Raw genomic sequence first — 20,895 nt, forward strand, 5'->3', positions numbered from 1 at the left:
AAGCATTGCAGGATCAAGCTAAAATTTACGTCAAATCACCCTTAGCTGTGGCTGGGAGTAATATGCTCCACAGAGGAGCATAACCAGGCAAACTCAATGGATGATTGACGCTTGAGGGTTTTCTTTAGTTCATAATATGGTGCTACTGTATTATAGCCTAAATGTGCAGAGGCTTAAATATAAATGTCTATCCAGTGTTTTTTACAAGCTAGTGGGACATGGAGACTGTGCAGTAGGCTATTATTATAAGCTCTTTGAAACAGTCAAAACGCTGCTTTTGTGCTATTTGCCTTTTGACATTTAAGCGTCAACTCATGTAGCCTGCTTTGCGTTTTCTGCTGTAAAGAACATACACTGTACTTTATATGTGTTGTCAGATGAGCACTGGCACCAGCATTTACATAAGTCAGACCAGGAGGAAGAAGACGTGATGAGGCTGGACCAGGAGGAACTCTGGACCAGGAGGAACTCTGGACCAGGAAGAAGAAGACGTGTTGAGGCTGGACCTGGAGGAACTCTGGACCAGGAAGAAGAAGACATGATGAGGCTGGACCAGGAGGAACTCTGGACCAGGAGGAAGAAGACGTGTTGAGGCTGGACCTGGAGGAACTCTGGACCAGGAAGAAGAAGACGTGTTGAGGCTGGACCTGGAGGAACTCTGGACCAGGAAGAAGAAGACATGTTGAGGCTGGACCTGGAGGAACTCTGGACCAGGAAGAAGAAGACATGATGAGGCTGGACCAGGAGGAACTCTGGACCAGGAAGAAGAAGACGTGATGAGGCTGGACCTGGAGGAACTCTGGACCAGGAGGAAGAATACGTGATGAGGCTGGACCAGGATGAACTCTGGACCAGGAGGAAGAAGACGTGATGAGGCTGGACCTGGAGAAACTCTGGACCAGGAAGAAGAAGACATGATAAGGCTGGACTAGGAGGAACTCTGGACCAGGAGGAAGAAGACATGATGAGGCTGGACCTGGAGGAACTCTGGACCAGGAGGAAGAAGACGTGATGAGGCTGGACCTGGAGGAACTCTGGACCAGGAAGAAGAAGACGTGATGAGGCTGGACTAGGAGGAACTCTGGACCAGGAGGAAGAAGACGTGATGAGGCTGGACCTGGAGGAACTCTGGACCAGGAAGAAGAAGACGTGATGAGGCTGGACTAGGAGGAAGAAGATGCACCAGGAGGAACTCTGGACCAGATGAGGAAGAGGAGCAGAACAAAGAAGAAGGAGATCCCGAGGGGTTCAACTTCATAGCAATGATGCCACTGAAATAAAACTCAGAAAGACTGACGCTGTGATGCGCAATGTTTTTGGAAATAATGACTCAGGAAAAAGAAAGCAAACGTTCTGTGGGTCCACAAAATCACTCTCCTGTTCACGGTCAACAGAGCAGCTCCAGACTTTATACTTGATGACATCACAAGTTTGAGTCTTCCTCCTACGGTCTCTGGCTTTGAGAGAGAGAGAGAGAGAGAGAGAGAGAGAGAGAGAGAGAGAGAGAGAGAGAGAGAGAGAGAGAGAGAGAGAGAGAGAGAGAGACAGTAGCTCATGTTCCCAAAACATTGATTGAACTGTCTTAGTTGGAAACGACATATTAGAATATTTCATTCCAGCGGCGTTCCCCAACCACTTAACTGTCACCGGCACCTACTGTATACAGTAGGTGCTGTTTTGCACTCGCAGCACTTTGGCCTTGTTTTTAAGGCGATCCAATGCTTTTATGCCAATGAACCAATACATTGCTTGAAAGCTAAGATTGTCACCGTTTGATTGATACCCTACTCAAGGTCATACCTGTCAACCCTCCCGTTTTTCCCGGGATTCTCCCGTATTTGACACTTCTTTCCTGCCGTCCTCCCGTTTCAATATTTCCCCGTAAATTTCCTGTATTTTAATTTTAAACAGGGGGCCCTTCAGTTCAACTTCTTACTAAAAAGGCTACATTAGCCGCTGTGAAGACAACAGGCAGCAGCCTGGAGCCCCCTGTGGTGTGAGCCCCCTGTGGTATTGTTATCAACTTTGGACCTGTATTAGATAAAGCTTTAGGCTATGGACCCATTGTGGTTTCCAGGTCATACCTATCAGCTGGAACCTGTAAGAGGCAGGTTTTACCATTGTCCGGCAAAACAACATTTGAAAATAAATGAAATGGGAAAAGAGGAATAAAAAAAAAAAAAAAACAGCCAGAAACTATACACTGTTTGAAAAGGAGATGGAAGAAGCAAAGCTTATAAAGCCCATCAATTAAGTGGTTAAGGAACGGTGTGTGGAAGCGGGACCAGAGTGTGGTGATAGTACGGAATCAGGAGATAAGCACATGGTTCCAGCCGTACCGCGCGGCGGACAGAAATAGATGCTTGCATCAGACGAGCAGCCGGGAGGAAATGAGCACGGTGCGGGAAAACAGCTATTCATCAACTCTGTATTGTTACTCCACAGTGAGGGCAGATTCTCAGCACAGCTGAGATGCAAAGTCCCCAATCATACAAGAAGCAAATGTTTATCTACAACGAGGCTGTACGGGGAGTTACTGCGATCACAGTGAATCATACGGCGTAAACCTGGCCTTTGATGCGTCCCGTTTGGTCGGATATACCTCAGCGTTTCCCTCTCGGGGAAGAGAGAGAGCGAGAACAGATGAGATTAATAATTTTTTTTTATCCACTTTTTTCTCCTCTTTTTCTATTTTTCTCCCATCCCAATTTAGCCGTGCCAATTCTCCCCTCCCCTGTCTTGAACGTTGCTCGCATATGCCCCCCACTGGCTGATTGTAGGGAGGATAGAAGCCTTGCATCACATGTACCCTCCGATACATGTGGAGGCAGCCTGTCACATCTTTTCACCTGCCAGCACGGACTCTCATTTGGCGAGGTGTAACGTGTGGGAGGCTCACACTACCCCCGCCATTTTCCTGTCTCTGCTGTGCAGGCGTCCTTCAACCGACCTGTAGGAGTCGCTGTCCACAACGTCCAGATTACCACCCATCGACTTCCACCCGCTAACTCTGCCAATTGAGTTAGTATGACGGCCAGCCCAAGCCGGAGGCAACGTGGACAGCCGGAGTCGAACCCGGTGTCTCTTGCGTTGGTGACAAGCGCAATGTCCGCTGCGCCACCCAGCCGCCCCCATGAGATTAATAACTTAACAAACTTTCTCATTTGGAGGGAAAGTATCTGTATCCCAGATAACGTGAGGATCACACAGTCAACTGACTGTCCCCCCAGCTAGACATAATGGTACACTCTGTGACTTGGCCCATGGGTGTTTACCCGGCCCTCCCTAGCCACACACACACAGCAAATCAGAGGCAGACATCCATGGGGTTTAGTCCCTGTTCGGGGGTGGGGGTCTGGCCCGGGTTTCTCACCTCTGCCAGTCAGTGTTACTCACGATCAGGGAAAAGAAGTGTGTGGAAGAAGACTCACTTCTACCACAACCACTGAATGTGCTAGCACACCATGTTGCACCACGGCCCCTGTGGCACCAGCATCCAAGCACAACATCTGTTCCAGGCAGAAACCAGGCGGTAGCCAGAAACATGTTTGAGAAAATACAAAAAGAGAGAGAAAGAGGGAGAGAGAGAGAACATAAACGCAAACGGAGTAAAGGAGACACAGAGGAGGAGATGAAAAAGAACAGAAATCATATTGTTTTTCGTGGCACTCTGTGCCATTTTCCAAGTGGTTGCAGCTCTGGGCTCACAGAGGCCTAGATTCTTCTCCGCGAGATGATAAAATCACATTGACGTTAATAGGTACTAATAGCCAGGAATTCAAAATGTTTAAAAAAATATAAAGAAATAGACGGAAAGAACAAAGGAAAGTGATGTCAGATTTTGTTAGATTGATTAAGAATGTACAGTGTATATACGGTGGATATACAGTGACCTTGTGGTTGGTTGGTTGGTTGGTTGGTGTGTGTGTGTGTGTCAAGGCCAGATTAAGAATTCAGAGGCCCCCTGGGCCAGATTCTTGTGGATATTATCGGCCGATATTGGCATTAAAATGTAATATCGGAAATTATCTGTATCGTTTTTTTTACATTATTTAACCTTTATTTACCCAGGCAAGCAGGTAAGAACAAATTCTTATTTAATTTATTGTGAAAAGTATGCATAATGTTGTGTTTTTTGGGGGGGAAACCCCGCATATATCGGTATCGGTTGATATCGGTATCGGAAATTAAGAGTTGGACAATATTGGTATATCGGATATCGGTAAAAAAGCCAATATCGAACATCCCTAATAATAAACCTCCATAAAACAGGGACACGTCCCCAAAGACTTCAAAATTGTGAGAGTGACCCCCCTGCACAAAAAAGGCAGTAAATTAGACCCAGGGAACTACCGCCCTGTTTCTATTCTTACCTCCATCTCGAAAGTCATGGGAAAAGAATTCTAAGAACAGGTCGAAAAGTACCTAGCGGAAAGAAATCTAATCTACGAATTCCAATCTGGCTTCAGAACATCCCACTCCACTGACACATGACTCCTCTATTTGAACGACCACATCAAACAAGAGGTGGATGCAGGCAAATATTGCGGCATGGTCATGCTGGACCTACAAAAGGCCTTCGACACTGTCAATCACTCCATTCTGATTGACAAGCTAAAAGCAATTGATTTTGAGTTTATCAGTGAGCTGGATGCAATCCTACCTGGAGGAGACAGAACAGATGGTAGAGGTAAACGGTACTCTACCCCCCCCCCCCAGTGAGCTGTGGTGTTCCACAAGGAAGCATACTAGGACCGATACTGTTCCTAATTTATGTAAATGACATGTTGTCAGCTTGTGACTGCAACTTGTTCCTGCTGGTCTCTGACAAGAACAAGTTAGAGGTTGAAAAAACCCTCAGTTCAGAACTCGGCAGAATCTGCACCTGGCTCGCTGATAACAAACTATCATTACACCTGGGTAAAACAGAGTCCATTCTCTTCGGATCAAATAACAAACTCAGCAAAACCAACAGCTTCTCTGTTACAGTGGGTGACAATATTGTCACAAAGAAAGGTGGAATTACATACCTGGGCCCTCATTTATTCCATCAGAACACAACAACTGATAAGAACCACCGCAGGCACAATGGTGAGAGAGAGAGGTAGAGACATTAATGAAACAGACGTTTTAATGTGGGTTAAAGGTTATTAGCAGTTGCTATGACAGCGCGTCACATGACAACCAGAAGAGAGGCCGGGCCTGTCGTTGCTATGGCGAGAATATAGAAAAGTGAGTTTTCTTCCGGGTAAGGCCAGACTGAGAAACGAACCACACAGAAGAGGAACCATCAGAGACTTTGAGACGGCTCCCTCCTCCCATCACAGAGAGGGGGGGGGGGGGGGGGGGGGAGGGCAGCACTAGAGAAGTGCCACGACGACAGGCTTTTGAAATAACCACCAGGCCGCGATGAACCCCGAGCGGGGTGAAAGGAGAGACCATCAGAATAGACTTTTCAAGGACAATACAAATTGGTTCCCATCTGATTATGAGGTTTTGTTTATGGAATAAACAATGCTTTTCCGAGAAAGGTATTACGCTGTCAAGTGTCGAATTCTTTCGAAGGTGGTGAATTATTATGGTTGCGGATTGCATTAACGGGGAATGATAAGGATTGTACAGCCAGTATGTGAAGACGTCAAAGAAATAAACACAACGCAGGGTCAGTGGATGGAGAGATGATAACACAAGCCAAACAGACGAATAGGTGATACTGGCTGAACCATCAGAATCCAACATGTTCAACCCAGATTCGGCACAAACAAGGGTCTAAACACGTTTCGCAATTATGCCACATCAATGTGGAACGCCCTACCCACAGCCGTAAAAAAATTGGAATCCCTACCCACCTTCAAAACCGCTCTCAAAGAGCACCTACGGGAGGCTTCAATTAAAAACTGGTAAATGTCCAAACCAAACCCCCTCTCCCACCCACCCCCTCATAATGTACAGTTTCCTCCCCCTCGTATGTATAGATTAACTGTTAGGATCTCTGTTTAACAGTACTGTATATTTGCATATCTTGTATGTCACAAATGTAACAGTACTGTATACCTGTATGTCATGTATTGTCATAAATGTCATGATATATCTGTATATCTGTATGGCCCCCGTAAATGTACAAACCCCCCTCCCACCCACCCCCTCCTAATGTACAGTTTCCTCCCTCTCGTATGCATATATTTTCTGTTAGGATTTTCTGTTAGGATAACAGTACTGTATATTTGCATATCTTGTATGTCACAAATGTAACAGTACTTGTACATGTATGTCATTAATGTCATTATGAATTGAAAATGGGGGACCCTGATGTAAACAAGAGGAAAGTCTTTCTCTGGTCTGCATCCCCTTAACAATTGTGTGTATTGAGCCGTACTGTATTGTACCCATTCTGCAATCTGTTAATAAAGTTTTCAATCAATCAATCAATCAATCACACCACTGAACACCACTGGATACAGCTCGCTAACTAGCCAGGTAGCATAACAGTCTCTTAACAGCTGGTAGAACAGAAAAGAAAGATGAAGAAAGAGAGATCAGAGTTACATGGTAGCAACGCTTTGTACGTTTGCCATGTTGTTTCACTAAGTTCACACATTTCAAGCATCAGTGATGTAACGTTCAGAATGAATGCTTTTTTTCCTGTAAATAATGTTACCCTGCTACGACTCGCAAATATCTACTGTAGCTGTTAGCAATGACAGCAGCCAGCTAGCTCACTTGTTTGATTGTGTCACGTTCGCTATTAGTAAAGTAAAAACGAAAAGGGCGCTCGTGAGCAGCAACATGTAACACGTGTCCGATTTGAGCTCTGCACAAAAACAATTATTTCGTAAAATGTCAGCCTTTAGACGAATATTAGAACTTGCTTAAATAGATTATAACCACTCAACAACACAAGGAAAACAGTTTTTTCGCAAATATTCTGTTCAACTTGAACGACAATCGACCCTCAGATGGCTGGCAAAACCAGGCCTACATCAGTCCCGAAAGCCTCCGGCACTGTTGGGGCCGTGACGCCCAAAATGGCTGCGCCAGATATGCATTTCGCCTCCATCATGCAAGCCATCAAAGACTCGGAACAACGGTTGATGTCAAATATAGAAAGCACTGTGGCTATAATAACCACAGAACTGTACGCTAAGATGGGAGACCTCTCCGACGAACTACGAAGAGAAATAGCTACCGTGCGTTCGGAACAGCACAAGGCTATAGATTAGGCTAACCAAGATATCAAGCTACAGGCTACAGCTATACAAGTGTAGCAGGGTGGATTATCCCTGCTTCGTGGGAACGGGTGTGCACAGCCACTGGGTAGCGAGACACAGTAGATCTCTGTCTGACTGCACCTCCGTCTTTGGGTCTGGAGCATCAACAGGAGGCTGGCCGTGGGAGTGAATGGGGCCCGGGATTTACAAACCTGGTCTGGTACTCTGGTCTTCCTCACCCTTCCAGGGCGGTCAGCAGTACTCCCCAACACGCTCTCACTTCCCCCAATTACTCCTTTAACCCTCCCACACCTAGTGACTGAATTGTAAATAAATAACTTGGTTCCCCCCGCAAGCAGTACCCTCCCTCAGTGACACTAGAAACCTTATAGTAAGAAGGGAAAGGTGGAATAGGAAGAGGTTAATTGCAGCAACGTTACACACACCAAAATGGCTAATACTGGGCACAGGAATGGACACGCACACAGAACCCCATTTAAGCCTTTATGTTAGTTGGTACTATTCGGTTACAAGGATTTAATAAGAATGGTCAAATAGAATGAAGTCCTACTATTACTCCGTTTGTAACTCAAGACCTTATAGACTCTTATTTACACCCACCTCTGGGTCAGTACCAGGGATAATATATTCCAATGTGCTCGACTCATCACCCACGTCTGGGTTAGTACCATGTATAATACCTCTAAGGCTTTACTTATGATGCACCAGGTCTGTAACCTCCCCACAGGGAAAGGGTTAATTAAATGGGAATTATTATTAAAGAACCAACACGTTATCACACTCAAAGGAAATAAAAAATGTGGGCCCACTGTACCAAAACAAGAGTCCTATACTAATGCCGGCATAGAATGTATATGGGGTACCCCTATGAACTGTAGTTAGCAACCATTAGCTTCGCCCGTAGGCCGCCTTACACTGTGTACTGTGCAATAAGATCCGGCGCACTGGCGCTCTGAGGTACTCAACCAAGATGGCGTCCTCGCCGCGCCCCCACTGTTCGGGGTAGCAAGATGGCGTCGAACGCTCTCGTCACGGGCACTAGCAAGCGGGGCTGGAGCAGAGGAAGCCGTAGTGGGCTGTGAGCGTGTGCTGGATGATGGCGCCTCTGCTGGACGGGAAGAACTCCCGTGCTGGGCTGAAGACCGCCGGTGCAGAGCAGACATCCACGCCGGCGAAGACTGGTTGTTGACGGCCGGTGCTGGATAGACGCGCAGCCATACACTTGCCCTACCTTACACTGAAGCTACTCTCTGGGTCCCAAACAGCCCTCCTGCTAGCCGTGATATATAATGACGCAGGGTGTCTCTAAACACCGGTCCTCTTCAGGCCACGCTGGCGGGGCACCTCACTAGAGGGAATATCTTTAATTTAAGCCACACTTGGTTATACCGCACTTCTTCTAGGATAACTCGTTGTATCACTAGGGTTATTCAGTGGGGAAAACATGCAACGCTCCACTACGGTTACTCTTCTAGGATAACCCGTAATATACTCAAGTTCAATACGTTCGCCCGTGTGCTCCACAACGGGGGCTCTGTCGAGACACGTCTGATCACATCCAAGTCCAAACTCGAAGAGGCTCGTTCTCTTCCTTCCGTCTCCATTCACCTGCTTCCTCCCCCGTCGCTCTCGTACGCTCACTGCCTGCCACCGCCCCCTGCTGGTCGCCAACTAGCCACATAGGGAAAACTGGATGGGTGAATATGATCCAGTGATACTGCTTATAATCCATATTCCAGCCGGTAGAAAAGGAGAAGCCCGCGTCATTGTCCGAGAGAATATTAATGGAAACTAGTTAGTATGTCTTGGTGCACCAGGGGAGATAAAAGGCAAGTCAGCACTTCTGAATAATAGCCATATTTTCAGGGTGCTACACAAGCATTGGAAGAGGGAGCTAATCACTACTCCGATAGAGTCGTCGAACTAGAAACTGAGGTGAAATCGATGAAATCTGATATCAAACAACTTTTTTTTTTATCCACTTTTTCTCCCATTTTTTCTATATTTTTCTCCCATCCCAATTTCGTATCATCCAATTCAACCCTCCCCTGTCACGGACGCTGTTTCTTGCCTCCGAGAAGCCGGCTGCAATGTGGACTAAGTCATACATAGCACAAGTCCCCTCCGGTACTTGAGGTAACAGCAGTCGCATCTTTTCACCTGCGCAGCTCGATCTCTCAGTGGCGAGGAGTAACGCGTGGGAGGCTCACGCTGCCCCTGACACTTCCTGATTCTACTGCGCAGGCGCACCAACCGACCTGTAGGAGTCGCTGTCCACAACGCCCGATCCCCACCCATCAGTTTCCCACCCCCTAATACGGCCAATGTGTATTAGTACGGACGACCAGCTAAACTGAAAGCAAATGTGGAGCACTGGGCTCGAACTGACGAGCCCAGCGTCTCCAGCATTTCGCGGTGAGCGCCTTGCCCACTACGCCACGTAGCCGCCCTCTGATATCAAACAACTAATGGCCAAAGCAAATGACCTTGAGTCCAGACAACGCAGAGACAATTGTCGGATAATTGGAGTAGATGAACGTTTTGGAGGTGCACGTATGGAAGAAGCGGTGGCTAAGCTGCTCCAAGATTCACTCAACCTGGACTACACCCCGACGATTGACCGAGCACACAGGAGTCTGCAACCCAAGCCAAAGGATGGGGAACCTCCGCGACAGATTGTGATCAAATTCCACTACTTCCAGGAGAAGGTGGATATCCTGAGGAAGGCATCGACTCAACGACCCATCCACCACAACAAGAAACAGATCTACATCTTCCCAGATTAGAAGGAAACAACGGGCGGCCTTCAAGGAGGCTAGAGAGATGCTACGCAGCTGCCCGAATATCAGGTTTGGTCTGCTGTTCCCGGCGACGTTGAAAATCACATCTCCTAAAGGGGAGCAGAGATCGTTCGATGACCCGTCCGAGGCAAAGGATTATATAACCAGGCATCTGAAAACGAGGGAATCAAACAAGCAGGTGAAGGTATCGGCTAGCCTCGTTAGCCAGCTATAGCAATATCGCAGCTATTCCTACTGCCTGCCGAAGCCAGTCAAGCTAAACGTTATTATTATGACAACAGTTAACAGAGGTTGTTACAATGAATGTGTTTGTGTATATTGGGATTGTGCTACGGACTTTATATAGACATTAGTTTGCCATAGCCACTGCTCGCTGCTAACTCGGGTCCGGAGCGGACTGTGTATAATATATCTCTGGGACAGACTGATGACGTCATACTGATGACGTCGTATCTATGCGACCAAATGCTCTCGGCATCTCGACTATACAGCGGTGATGGAGGCTAAGAGGAGGTAGAGGGCGCTGAATGTTCAAATATAATTTCACCTGCCATATTAATACCCTCTTACATATATGTGTGTGTGTATATATATATATATATATATATATATATATATATATATATATATATATATATATATATATATATATATATATATATATATATATATATATATATATATATATATATATATATATGTGCATGGTCGTGTGGGTGTGTGTGTGTGTTCAATATTCCATTTACCCTGCCTTACATAGATAGTTGTTGGTGGATGCATGCACTGTGTGGATCTACCCTATTTCTGTACTACACTGCTGCGGTGTGTGTGTGTGTGTATGTGTGTGTGTACAGGTGCACGCACACATATATATATATATATATTAGTGCTGTCAAACGATTAAAATATTTAACTCGATTAATCGCATGATTGTCCATAGTTAACTCGCGATTAATCGCAAATTAATCGCATTTTTTTTTTACTTTTTTTTTACCTTAAACAGATCTTTTTCAAGTTCCAAGTTTTAATACTCTTATCAACATGCGAGTCAACAAATGCTTGCTTTGTGCAGCCATTTAACACAAAAGGATGACCCTCATGCATTGCAAATTTGCATCAAATTCAAAACAGAGTGATGCACAAAATAACTTAAAAGAAAATAATAATTTAAAACAATGAATAAAGTGTGCATGAAATAATAGGGGAAAGAAAACGTTAGGAACTTGTTACATTCACACACACAAGGGCTGATTAATCACACACCCCCCTCTCTCCCTCACACACACACTCTCCCAGCTCTTTTTCTCTTTTGCCCCTTCCTCATCTCTCTCACCCCCCTCTCTCTCTATATCTCACACACACACACACACACACACACACACACACACACACACACACACACACACACACACACACACACACACACACACACACACACACACACACACACACACACACACACACACACACACACACACACACACACTTCAGAAACAAACATAGTATCAATGAGAGCATCAATAATACACCTGAGTGAAGTCTAGTAAAAAAAAAAAAAAAAAAAAAAAATTTAGTTAATCTTGAGTTAAAAAAATTAGTGGCATTAATAGAATCGGGAGTTAACGCGATATTAACGCGATATATTTGACAGCCTTAATATATATATTATAGGAGGTGGTGGTTGCACATATATGCGTGTATATGTATGTGTGTGTGCAATTATTATTTCTTTATTATTATTATTATTATTATTATTACTATCATTATTTTTTTTTAATAGGAGGGAGAGGGCACACAATGTTTAGTCAAATATGGGCTGTAATGGCCAAATATAATTTCACTTGCCATATTAATACTCTTACAGGTATGTGTGTGTGTATATGTGTGTATGGTTGTATGGGTGGGTGTATGTATGTGTATGTGCTCACTCACTATTTAATTTATCCTGTTCTACCACTCAGGATATAGTTGTCGGTGGATACATGCAGGGTGTGGATCTACCCTATTTTGGTACTACATTACCAGCGTGGGTGAGTGTGTGGGTGTGTGTATATATATATATATATATATATATATATATATATATATATATATATATATATATATATATATATATATATATATATATTATTTCTATATTATTTAATTTCTTTGAGACCTAACAAGCACAACCTGAATGCAAACATATGACTACTGTTGAGAGGTTATATCAGGAATTTAAAGTCTAGAGGACTGTTATATTTGTTACTATGCCTTAATTGTTCTATTCGTGCACAGCTTTTGTACGGAGCGAGTTGGGTACTTAGTGTTCTTGTTAGATGGTATGCTCAGTCGGTGTTAGAGCAACCTACTTTATGGGGCATGGTGCCTCTGGGGAGGGGTATCGAGGGATGTTTGATCGATACTGGATAAGTATTCTGGGGAGGGGGGAGGGAATGGGGGATTGTGTCGTTTTTAGTTTTTCTTTCCAGTCGACTCACACTGTTTTATTTTTATTTTCACGCTCACGCTCGGAACTCACTGGGACCTTAACAAGTGGATATATATATGTTATGGTGTTCTACTCCAAACGGATTACATTCAGTCATACTGCAGCCTTTTTAGACTATGGCTAATTTGAACATATTGATCTGGAATAGAGGGGGTCTTAATATTCCGCATAAACGCACAAGTGTACTAGCATGGTTGAAAAGGCAGGAGGTGGACGTTGCTTTGCTCAGTGAAACGCATCTTTTAAAGGCTGACAGTGCAAGACTTGCAACAAATTTTATCACAACATAAGCTCCTCTTCTTTTAGCACTAAGTCTCGTGGAGTAGCCATAGTAGCTAAGCGAAAGTTGAATATTAAATTATTAGACGTGTGGTCTGATGCAGAAGGTCGAATTACAATTGTGAAGATGGAATACTCTAACAAGTAAATTGCTCTTATAGCCGCCTATGCCCCTAATGTGTATGACGCTAACTTTTATAATGTACTCACTACAGAGATGTTGAAACTACCTGAGTACTCATTTATAGTGGGTGCTGATTTCAATGCCATTTGGGATCCATTGATTGATAAGTCCGGTACTGCTGAAACCCACGATTAGAAGTAAGCTACCGCGGCCCTACGTCACTGGTCTAAAGACACAGGGGTTACTGATATGTGGCTGTTACTCAACCCAACCGCGCGAGACTACTCTTTTTTCTCCGCGAGACATAAAACTTTTTCCAGAATTGATTATGTTTTTTCTTCCTCTAGGCTATTCGATAGCTTTGACGTTGACTTGAGGCCCATTGCACTGTCAGACCACAAATACATCCTCCTTAAGGGTTCACTCAGTAAAATAATGTCCCGTGCCCCTAGATGGCGCTTTAACTCAACGCTGCTGAAGAACGAGGAATTTAAACTACAATTTAAGGAGAAGCTCATTGAATTCTTGCAGTTTAATGCTGGATCGGTACAGGACCCCAGAATTTTATGGAATTCGGTAAAGGGGTTTATTAGAAGTAACACCAGTCTATTTGCTTCCAATCTCCGCAAGGGTCGGCTCTCCAAGTTAGTAGAACTGGAAGAGCTTCATAAAACAATGATGTCCTCTATGCAGCACAGCTACTCTAGCCGACTGGAGCTCCAAATTAAGGTGGTGAAAAAGGAGATTAACTCCATTTTAAGACAACAGTCTGAATTTCAAATGCACAGAACAAGACAACACTACTACTTTCATGGCTCTAGACCTAGTCACCTACTGGCTATGAAGATACGGGCCAGTGAACAATTTGCAGATATCCCTGCCATTAAGAACCAACAGGGGGAGATAACCACCAACCCCAACAAAATCAACGATACATTTAGCTCGTTTTATTCCAACCTGTACGAGTCAGAAGTGGTCTATGATCATACCAAGCTGGAGGACTATCTTAGTCAAATTAACTTACCACAAATCTCAGAGGATGACGCTAAACGGTTAGCTGAACCTATCACACTAGATGAGCTCAGGGAGGCAATTGCTGACATGCAGCGGGGCAAGGCTCCTGGTTGGGACGGCATTCCACCGGAACTCTATACTGCGTTCTGGGATGTACTCTGTCCCTTATTACTTTCAATGATTTTACACTCAGTCGAAGAGGGCCATTTTTCCAGGGATGTCAATATGGCACTTATATCTGTCCTACTCAAGAAAGATAAGGATCCCACCGAATGTGGCAGCTATAGACCCTTAAGTCTCCTCGGAGCCGATCTCAAGCTATATGCTAAGGTGCTAGCCATCGGACTTCAAAAGCATATGACATCTCTGGTTAACCCCGATCAGACTGGCTTTATAAGAGGCCGACTGGTCACGGATAATATCAGACGGTTACTGCACATGATTGATGCCAGCAAGGCTGTCATGTCCTTAGATGCGATGAAGGCATTTGACAGATTGGAGTGGTCATATTTGTGGGCAGTCCTTAGAAGGATGGTGTTAGGTGAGGGGTTCATTCACATGATCAAAGTTCTCTACACAGGGCCTTCGGCCATGATCTTAACAGGGAAACTCTGCTCACCACTCTTCTCTGTCCCACTCTTCTAGACAGGGTTGTCCTCTTAGTCCCGGACTCTTTGCTTTATCACTCGAACCTCTAGCTCAGTACATAAAACAATCCCAGATTATATCCCCTGTGTCAATTAAGGGCACACATCACTATATCAGCTTATACGCAGATGATGTACTCCTATTTATGCAGAACCCCGCCATCTCTCTACCTCATCTTCTCCAAGTAATAGATGATTTTGGCAGTCTATCTGGATTTAAGATCAACTGGCCAAAATCAGCCTTCCTTCCACTCAATGAGACTGCGAAGGCAACCATCCTCCCAGCAAACATACTCATGGTAGAGCACTTTAAGTGTCTTGGGATTGAAATATTCCCCACTATTAACCAGACAGTAAAGTATAACTACTCCAGCTTGGGTGACAGGATTACGAATGATTTTAACAGGTGGTCCAAATTAAAAAACTCATTACAGGCCCGTGCCTCAATAATTAAGATGAATGTTTTACCCAGAATTAACTTTGTCAGCTCCATGCTACCGTTATCTCCTCCTGTTGGTTACTGGCAAAAACTGCACTCTGCTGCATATAAATTCGTCTGGAACAACAAACGGCCACGCTTAAAGAGATCCACTGCACAGAGGAGTAAACTCGACGGGGGTTTAGCATTTCCAGACTTCAAATATTATTTTCAAGCTTACTCTTTGAGACCTCTCATCACTCGGTTTGACGCTCATGCAGCCGTGTCCTGGCGACCATTGGAGGAGAAGATAATGACCCCTTATAGACTTCAGGATATTGTGTATACCAACATTTCAATTAAGCAATGCAAATTACGATTTGGCCCTCTTATCACACATGTGATCCAGATTTGGCGTGACACCCAGAAAGCGTGTACTAACCGCCATAAATGGCACACACACTCCCCTATATTTAATAACAATTTACTTCTTATTGGACAGCAACCTATTAGGTACCCTAGTTGGGAAAATAAAGGCATCCATACATTGGGGGATATCTTCGATAACTCTGGTCTCCGCTCTTTCCAGGATCTATCCAACGGATATGATCTCCCCAGAACCTCCTTTTTCTTTTATTTACAAATGAGAGCAGCTCTGAAGGCTCATGGCGTTCCATGGGACGTTCCACTAGAGCGACACCGGTTTCACAAATTCTTTTATGACAGGGAGACATCGAGAGGCTTCGTCTCTGACTTTTATCGGCACTTACTTATGTCCTCATATAAGGACCTACCCCTAGATACGATTTGGAGAAAGGATATCCCTGAGTTGGAAATAGATTTGGATTGGGATGCAGTCTGGGAAAATATTAGGCTATCATCACGCAACCCAGATCACCAACAGATTAATCTAAATTTTGTTCATAGGACTTATCTGACCCCCAGGCGATTAAACCTAATGGGTATCAGACCTGACTCTTGTCCAACGGTGCCATTGGAACATATATGCATATGTACTGGGAGTGCCCTCCTGTTGAGATCTTCTGGGAAAATGTTACCTCTCAGCTATCAGAGATTTTCGCTAGACCATACCAACCTTGCCTTCTGTATTATTGTTAAATGATGTTTCTCAATTGCCGACCTCTGTACATGTAAAGAGACTCATTTTGGCCGGCCTTACGGGGGAGCAGAGCGAGCGAGTGCCATTGTCCACTTGTTTTTTTTCTTTTCGTTTTTTTCTTTTTTCTTGTAATTTTAATGATGTATATTTTCTGGGCCCCCTTTGGCTGTGGGTCTGGTGGTCGTGGCTCTGACTGGGGGGGCCGTGGTTCGGGGTCTCTGCGGGTCGAGGCGTTAAAGAGGCGTGATGCTTTGGCCCGCGGGGGCGCCGGACTCCGGGTCCTCCGGGGTTGGGGTTCGCGGCTGCCGGGCCTGGGGATGGAGGGGGCTCAGGAAGCCCGTTTTTATAGTAAATGTGCTATTTTCCTTATACTTGGTGACAGCTTATTTGAACTGGATATGTATGTAAATGTATAATCTGTCGTAATTTATTGTCTAATCATTGTTGGGTTAATTTATGTTTTTTGGATGTCTTTTACGTATTATTGTTATTATTGTGTTGTGAGTTGTGATGTTTCATGTTTGAAAAATGGAATCATGTGTTAACGGGGGGAGGGGATCTTCGATTAGTATTTGAATAGTTCCCAGTAACGATCAAATAGTGATTTTGTGAGTTTTGCCCATCCCTAGTTACAAGTAGGGGTGCACCGATATATCGGTCGGGTATCGGTATCGGCCGATAAGTGCCTTGTTGACTGCTATCGGCCTATCGGCCGATAAACTCAAATGTGCCGATAGCAGTCGCCGATAAATACCCATCAATTTGTGTAGCGTCAAAAGGCAAAAAAATAAAAGTTCACTCACACACAACGCCTGCCGTCCCCCACACACACACACAATCTACTGCATCAAAGTAACTACTTATGATTAACAAGGCATTTGTTTTGTGGCATTAGCGTTATATAGTTAGTGTTACACGGACAATAACATCAGCATATTATTATTACCCATAGCAGCAAGGCATTACTCCGAGTCCATTCATTAGCTCGGTTCCATTCCGTTGCTCATTCCGTACCCAACTACACATTCTGCAATCTGTTAATAAAGTTTTCAACCAGACAAATGTATAGAAAGGCTTTGTTTTATTATAACATTTGTTGCAGTAAAATCATTATGTCTCATTTGGTCATGCGTGGAGCGCCGGTCGGCGGGCCGGGCAGCTAACGTAGCTACGTTATTAGCTATTAGATGCAAGACTAACGTTACTGGTGAAAATGTGATTTGCGTTGGAATACTCCTTTGTCAACTTGCTGTACTTTGCTTGCAGGTCTGCAGTCATTATTGCTGCATTAAGAATAGCCCCAACTTTAGCCAAGGTAACGTTATGGCTAAACCTTTAACAATAGTTAACGCTAGCTTTCGGTTAGCTGTTCAATGCTATTAATAACACAACTCCCCGTCAACACCCTCTCTCGGGAAGATGGCATTTAAGAAAGTATCTGCTGTTAAAATGAAGTGTTACACGTTCAATAACAAGCATATTATTTACCCGAAGATAGCAGTAAACAAGGCATTACTCCGTTAGCCCGTTCATAGCTCGGTTCCATTCCGTTGCTCATTCCGTACCCAACTACACATTCTGCAATCTGTTAATAAAGTTTTCAACCAGACAAATGTATAGAAAGGCTTTGTTTTATTATAACATTTGTTGCAGTAAAATGATTATGTCTCATTTGGTCATGCGTGGAGCGCCGGTCGGCGGGCCGGGCAGCTAACGTAGCTACGTGTCGTTAAGTGTGTTCTGCTCTCGCATTCGCAAACAGAACATGCCCGGAAGTAGAAAAATTTATAAACGCTTGCCGATTGGTGGTAAGGACAGCAGGAGTGGCGTAGCGGTGTGGCGTAATTGGCCGAATCGACTGTCAATCAAAATGGGTCCATTGCATTGGTTGAAAGCTCTGGTTGAGAGAATAGTATCCCGCTGCAGGCCGCAAGAATGGTTCCATTGCATTGGTTGAAAGCTCTGGTTGAGAAAATAGTATCCCTCTGCAGGCCGCAAGACGATACTGGGAGAGAGATAGTGATACCATAAACATATTTCTTGATGTTTCCTTTTTTTAAGTAAGTAAAGAGGCCTACAAATACAAACATACACATACAAATATACAGTAGTTTCATTAAAAAAAAAAAAATTTTTTTTTTTTTTTTTTTTTTTACAAATACTTATATACAAATATACAAATATCGGTATCGGTATCGGCCGATAGTGTTAGTTGAACAATCGGTATCGGTATCGGCGGCCAATTTTCATATCGGTGCATCCCTAGTTACAAGGACACAAAAACTGATGATTTTGACTGCCATGGGGGTGAGTAGATACAGACCTTTTTTTTTTTTTTTAAAGTCATTAACTCAGTGTTGTTAGGTTAAGAATTGTCAAGAAATATGTTTGCTATCTTGGAAGCTGTAATGGTATAGCTGGGAGCAACTTTTTATCTGGATTTTCAAGCATCAGACATTCTTTGCTTCTAGTTGTGTATCTTGTGTGCATATGAGCATAACTTAGCTAGCTGTGGTTTTGGACATTTGTGGGTGTAGAATTTCCATCATCTGCTGTCATGTCGTTTCTGGCTAATGAATGCTTTCCACCCGAATCTGAGGAGGACAAATATGTATATACTCTAAATGTGTATTCAGTGGCTTTCATGGAGGCCATGCAGTAGGCTATTATTATAAGCCCTTTGAAACTGTCAAAACTCAGTTTTGTGCTATTTGCCTTTTGACATTTAACATGCATCAACTCATGTATCCTGCTTTGCGTTTTTTTTTGCTGGGGAGAATATAAGCTGCACTGTGTTGTCAGATGAGCACTGGCACCACTATTTATTTGTGTGTGTGTGTGTGTGTGTGTGTGTGTGTGTGTGTGTGTGTGTGTGTGTGTGTGTGTGTGTGTGTGTGTGTGTGTGTGTGTGTGTGTGTGTGTGTGTGTGTGTGTGTGTGTGTGTGTGTGTGTGTGTGGCTGTGTGTGTGTGTGCGTGTGTTTGTGTGTGTGTGTGTGTGTGTGTGTGTGTGTGTGTGCGCGCACAAAAAGAAATTCTTTTTAGTATTACTATCTTATTTACTACTACTATGCTACTATACTTATACTACTACTTGTGCTAATGTATCTATACTACTATGCTACTATACTTATACTACTACTAATCATGCTAATATGTCTATACTACCATGCACTCAGAGTGTAACACTCAAGCTCGATACTAATTGACAAACAATAGCACTAACAAAGATTCCTGCTGACTTGTTGTTCACAATTTGTAAGTCACTTTGGATAAGCATCAGCTAAATGACTAAATGTAAAAGTAAATGTGCATGTGCATGCATATACTGTACATACATCAACCATGTGTACTCTTCTGCGTGCATACAATTATGTATGGTATGGGGTATGGTGTCCATGTGTATACGGTTGTCAATGGCCCAATAAAAGATAAAACAGAGCACAATAAGCAGCTGGTAAAAAGGAAAAGGATGTATTTGAGGTTTACGAGTCTCAGGCAGGGGATCCTGAGAGTATGGGTGGCAGTGCTGAGGTGAAGCAATAAACAAAGACGTGGCGATAAATTGTCAGAATTCATAACCATAACTGCTGTAACTCTTGTGTGTATTTAAATCACTTGTTTGCTCATCTGTAATTAAGACAATCTAGCATAACTTTGTACTGTGTATGTGGCATATTCTTATATTCAGAGTTAATTATATTGTGTTATATTTATTTGTTCTCATATTTTTATATTTAGATCTTATTGCATATATTTATGTCTTTCTACTATTACCCTGCCCATACCTGTACCTCCCCTCCCCCCTGCTGCTGTGACGCCAAAAATGTCCCCACGGGGATCAATAAAGGAATATCTTATCTTATCTTATATTTACTCTGAACTCCATTGCCTACCCCCTAGGCTCTGTTACCCACACTGTACAAACTTTGAACGCTGTTGCATATTGTGTATACAGCACCTGTGTATACTGTATACTTTACTTACTCATAGTATATATTCAAATTCTACGTGTTTATTGTCCATAGCCTATTTATTGTAACGTATAATATACAGACCCTCATCTGCATCTTTTATTACACATACACACCATGCCCGTACCTGTACCTCCCCTCCTCCCCCTCTTCCCGATGCTGCTATGACGCCCGAATTTCCCCAAGGGGATCAATAAAGGAATATCTTATCTTAATCCTTTTTACATATCTGTAGATACTCTATCTATATCTGTATACACATCCCTTACCTATACTCTTACTATTTATGCTGCTGGCCAGTATGACTTTCTACCATAGGGTCTTTATACAAACCTGTATCACTGTACATATCAATACTACAACCCTGTACATACATCTGATTAGCACTATAACTCAGTAGTACTAATCTATATATTTTATACTAATCACCTGTACATTGTATATTACTATCACACTTTACTGTTACATTTGCACTCTGGTTGGACGCCAGACTTATTTTCGTTGTACTGTACTTCTGCTGTATAATGACAATACATTTGAATCTAATCTAATTCTAAACGTGTTTGCTAATCTGTAATTAACTAATGTAGCATAACTCTGTACTGTGTACCTGGTATACTGTAAGCTACAAGCTAACACCTCCCCAGTATACTGTAGGAACTCCAGATTGTTAGGACATGCCAATCAAAGTGTTACGCTCCAGAGTACCAGCTGAGTGATGTCGACTTCACAGTATATTTACAGGGCTAAAAGAAAGAAAAACAGGTCGGTCACGTTTCTGAGAAGCTCCTAGTCGGCCT

This window comes from Notolepis coatsorum, assembly GCF_963971535.1.
Source record: "Notolepis coatsorum genome assembly, chromosome: 18".
In the NCBI taxonomy this organism is placed as follows: Eukaryota; Metazoa; Chordata; class Actinopteri; order Aulopiformes; family Paralepididae; genus Notolepis; species Notolepis coatsorum.